At 38.7% G+C, this 5,168-nt stretch overlaps 1 non-coding gene across 1 annotated transcript; it reads left to right on the plus strand.

Annotated features, from left to right (window-relative positions):
* Positions 1-341: 341 nt before the first annotated feature.
* LOC115892557 lies at positions 342-472 on the plus strand. Its single transcript, XR_004052426.1, has one exon. It is a non-coding gene; the product is annotated as a small nucleolar RNA SNORA24 (small nucleolar RNA).
* The last annotated feature ends 4,696 nt before the right edge of the window (positions 473-5,168 follow it).

Here is a 5,168-nt window from a genome sequence, read left to right on the forward strand (position 1 = left end):
GAAAAGATGAACAAAATTGATAGACTGCTAGCAGGACTAATAAAGACAAAAAGAGAGAAGAATCAAATAGACACAATAAAAAAAAATGAGAAAGGGGATATCATCACCAATCCCACAGAAACACAAACTACCATCAGAGAATACTATAAACACCTCTATGCAAATAAACTAGAAAATCTAGAAGAAATGGATGAATTCCTGGACACATACACCCTCCCAGGACTAAACCAGGAAGAAGTTGAATCTCTGAATGGACCAGTAATAGGCTCTGAAATCAAGCTTGTTTCTATTATTTTCCTTGTGGTGTAAGATAAGTTGCTGTGTCTTTAAAATAACTTGTTCTCCATGTATCTTTGGGACCTGTCAGTTGTGGCAGTCTCCCTTCCTAGCCATGGAAGAGCATATTCTTATTTATTGGCAAAGCTGTCACCATTTAATTGGTATCAGATTCTGACTTGCACAAGTAACATTATTCACTGTTAAAAACCTGGAAGGTGCCGAATTATTGTGCAAACTTTTCTAAGCCGTTGTTCAAATGTTTCTAGGAAGCTGAACTGAACACATTACGGTGGATGATGGAAACATAAAACTATCAAGAAATCCAAAGTGGTAATGGGTGAAATCTATTCAGCATCCGGCAATGGATTTATCTTAGTTGGGGAAAGGATGTTCTGAATAATGTTCTGGAAGTTATCAGGATACCTATTTTCAATATAGGCCTGAATTTTTTAAAGTAATATTTAAGGTGATCCTTGATAATTAAATAAAATGCTTAATTCGTGTGGCTAAAATAAATAAATAAATAAATAAATAAATAAATAAATAAATAAATAAATAAAAATAGAAAAACTTGTTATATCTATAAGATTTTTAGTAAGCCTTATGACAACCACAAGGCAAAAGTCTGTAAGAGATTCATTAAAAATAAAAACAACTAATTAAAACATACTATGAGAGAAAAATCACTTAATGACAAAGGAAGACAGTGAGAAAGGAAGAGAGGAGTTATAAAACAACCAGAAAATAAGCAACAAAATGGCAGCAGTAAGTCCTTCTTCTCAATAATAACACTGAATGAAAATACTAAATCAATTTTTAAGAGAGGTAAATATTGAGAAACATTTTCAAAACAAAGTTTTGAAGACAGTTTTCATTAAGGAAAAAAAGTCCTACCTCAATAGTACCATCTATAAACTAGGCAATTTTATCATCAAACTTTATTGTCTACTCAATGCCAAATACTATGTTGGATCCTAGAAATAGAAAGAGATAAATGACAAGTTACCTGCTGCAGAAAAGAACACTGTGCAGTTACAAACATAGAGCCAAACATGAAAAGACATTACAAGACTGGCCAGGTGCAGTGGCTTATGCCTGTAATCCCAGCACTTTGGGAGGCTAAGGCAGGGGGATCACTTGAAGTCAGGAGTTCGAGCTCAGCCTGGTCAGCATGACAAAAGCCCGTCTTTACCAAAAATACAAAAAAATAAAATAAAATTAGCAGGTGTAGTGGCATGCACCTGTATTCCAGGTACTTGGGAGGCTGAGGCAGGAGAATTGCTTGAACCTGGGAGGCAGAGGAGTCAAGCTCGTGTTACTGCACTCCAGCCTGAGTGACAAAGCAAAAGTTGTTAAAACAAAACAAAACAAAAGGCTACAAGACTGACAAGAAAAAGTGCCACAGTGCCTCAGCAAATGAAAAGATCAATCGATTATAGGATCATCAGTAAATGTTTTACATAGAAGTTACAATTAAGTCTTGCTGTACACTAAAACGTGAAGTCATAAAACGTCAGACTTTCTCAAAGGCTGACATCAGCACAATGTTTCTTTCTGGCCTTCCAGAGAGGAGTTCCAGATTTCATTCACTTCTGCTGTCTACTCCAAGGCCCCCTCATCCCACTGCTGACCTGGATGTTATACTATAGCCTCTTAACTGTATCACAGTGGAGTGTTCAAAGAGGTCAAGGCCACATATTTGTGTGATGTCTCTCCCTTCTAAGATGTTTTAATAGCAATAAGAGAAGCAAAAGCCTAAATCTCTCCTCTATCTTTGTTTTTCTGGACTCTGACTTCCAGGAGTGTAGTGAAGTAAGGCTAAGCTTGGGATCTATTCTCCTTGGGAGAAAGCCCGCTCCTGTTTCTTTCTCTTTTCTCCATTTTTCTTTCTCTTCTCTCCCTTCTCTTTCTTTTTTCCTCTTCAGCTGGTCTATTTCTCGTCCACAAGGAAGCCGAATCAGTTGGCTTACTAATGCAGCCCAAGAGAGTCCAGGGAGGGTTCTCTCCATCTCCATCTGTCCTTGTCCTTATGTCTCACACACTGGGACCTGTGAGTGGAGTAGTCACCACATGGGAATGATAAGACCTAACTGTGGATTGAATATTGAGGTAAAAATGGTCTGAAGGTCCTTTTGGTCTTCTTTGCTTCCAGTATATTCAAGCCTGTATATACTGTATGGTTCAATATATACTGCATAGTTCAATATATACTTCAATATATAGTTCAATATAGTTTAGAATGTTTCATGAAATCTTGATTAGTTCCCTTTTATTCTGCTTTGGAGTTTGAGAGTCAAGTCTGTTTAATATGATGTCACCGTCCTCTGTCGGTCAGTGTACCCTGCATGGATCCTCTGTTGGTCAGTATATCCTGCATGGATCCTTATTTTGGATATTTCTCAGAGAAGGATAGCCAAGGCAGGACAGGACTTGGATACTCATGAGTCCCCTGGCCAAATGCCATCCAAGTACCATGTTGATATCAATTCAACAGCTCCTGTTTCTTTATTTTGAATAACTCTGTACGGAAGGCATAAGAACAAGTAAATAGGAACAATCTAGTCTGTCACGAATATGTCCTCCCTTTGCCTTTTCAAAACATGAGCAACTAGTTGAGGACCAGAGTTGACTTCTAATTTCTCTGACAGAAGGAGCCCAAGAACCTGGAAGATATTCCCTTTTATTTTCTGTGATTACATATTGGCCAAACAGGATTTTCTTCATCTTCAATTTTAGCAACAAAAAAGAGCCAGATTCACCTGAAAATCATATTCACCTTAATAAACAAGTTTTTAAAAGAAAAAAAAGTGGCCCAGCAGATTGATGGCAGTGGGCCCAGACCTGCTCTCTCTTGGTTGGCCCTAGGGTAAGTTTCTGAACCTAATTTTGGCTTCCTTAGCAGCAATCTCTAGAATCTGAGGCATTTAGCCCCTGTTCTGCTCAGTTTTTGGCCTTAACTAAAAATCTGAGACAATGAGAAAGTCCTCCTTAACCTATTAAATTTGTATACTTGCTCCAAATTTGGTAGAATGTCAGCGAAAACAGCAATGTATAATATAAACTCTGGAAATGTCAAAATAATCAATGAAATATCATAATTATTAAAGTTTTCTTCACAGTTGGAAAATTATCAAACCTCTTTGCCATGAGCAGTTCTAATTTTATTCTCAAAGTCTCCCTGACTATTAAAAATATGTATATGCAATATATTTATAGATGTGTATCACACTCAGAGGATGTGCCAGATAGATATGCCTACTTGGAAAAACGATAATATTCACAAGTCAGTTGCTGACTTTCCCTTCAAACCCTCTGAGCTGGCTATATGTCATTTGGCTCACAACAACCTTCCCAGCCTTCTGGAATCTCCTCTGTATCACAAGATGGCTGGGAGCCTGCAAACTATATCTCACAGATTTTCTCACCAGCTGCTTTCCAGTAAGTTTCTGCCAACGGGAGGCACTGTTGGGGAACCGAAACGCAAAGGGAGGGAGAAATCTCTCTCTCTCTCTCTCTCTCTCTCTCTCTCTCTCTCTCTCTCTGTGTGTGTGTGTGTGTGTGTGTGTGTGTGTGTGTGTGTGTGTGTGTGTGTGTGTTGTTTCTGGAGGTGCATGAAAGCATTAGAGAGGGGGCAGGGCAAGTGCATGCTCTAGGTCCTGCTCAAGCAGTGCAATTCCATAGCAGTGGCAGACCTGGTGCTCTTGCATCGTGCTTTTGGGCTCTGGCTCTAGCAGCAGTAACTGCAGCCTCTATAAAAAGAGACTATAGACCTGGGTTGTGCAGCCCAGCAGGCATATGGGCTTCCAGCTGCCTGCAAGAAATGGTGATAGTTGCAGCAGCAGCAGAAGTAGAACTTCAACAGCCTCTTCATCACAACAATCCTTGTGGGTAATTCCATTTCCTTTGCTGCTTCTGTTGCCAGACAGGTGGTAGGTAGGGGTAACTTCACCTTCCCCTCGTCACTTCTTCAGTCTTCCAACAATTTCCTAACCAATTCCTTAAATGCTTTAGCAGTTTCCTGAATGAGTACTTATTAATATGCCACTCTATCTTTCTTAATTATGAAAAATCAAGAGAAAATAATAAAGATATATAATTTTGTTGATTCTTCATATAGACATGTACATACTTGCTGAAAGCTGTGATATCTTATAATGTAAAAATAACCTACAGAGGCGGAATTAGTAAATCCCTTAAGTGCAGAACATTAAAAAGTTACAGAATGCAGGTTAAACGTAATGGATTAAACACATACATTTAATCTTGAAATGGCACTAAAATTACAGTAAAGGAAGTAAGAATGTATAAAACCACAAAGACAAAGAAAATGGAAGAGGGAAGGAGACATCAGGGATGGTAGACAAGAGAAATCAACACAATTTTGTAAGATGAAAAGGGCATGGATTCGTTTTGTTGTTGTGGTTGTTTCTCTTTTTTTTCTTTTCTTTTCTTTTCTTTCTTTTTTTTTTTTTTGAGACAAGGTCTTACTCTAGGCCTAGGATAGAATGCAGTGGTGTGACCATAGCTCACCGTAACTTCAAATTCCTGAGTTCAAGCAATCTTCCCTCCTCAGCCTCATGACTAGCTGGGACTACAGGAACACACCACCAAGAACAGCTAATTTTTGTAATTTTTATAAAGATTGGGTCTCACTCTCTCTCTCAGGCTGGTTTCAAATTCCTGACCTCAAGTGATCCTCCCACCTCAGCCTCCCAAAGTGTTGAGATTACAGGCATGAGCCACTGGCAAGCATGAGCCACTGTCCTGTGGTCTGCCAGAACAGGGATTAGTTGAAATTGATTAGCAAAACTCAGAAAACTGAAGCTGAAGATTCAAGTAGCAAACCCTCAAAAAAATCTCTGTATAGGAACTCTGTATAGTTTTGAAGG

Source organism: Rhinopithecus roxellana, chromosome 12, assembly GCF_007565055.1.
Source record: "Rhinopithecus roxellana isolate Shanxi Qingling chromosome 12, ASM756505v1, whole genome shotgun sequence".
Lineage (NCBI taxonomy): Eukaryota > Metazoa > Chordata > Mammalia > Primates > Cercopithecidae > Rhinopithecus > Rhinopithecus roxellana.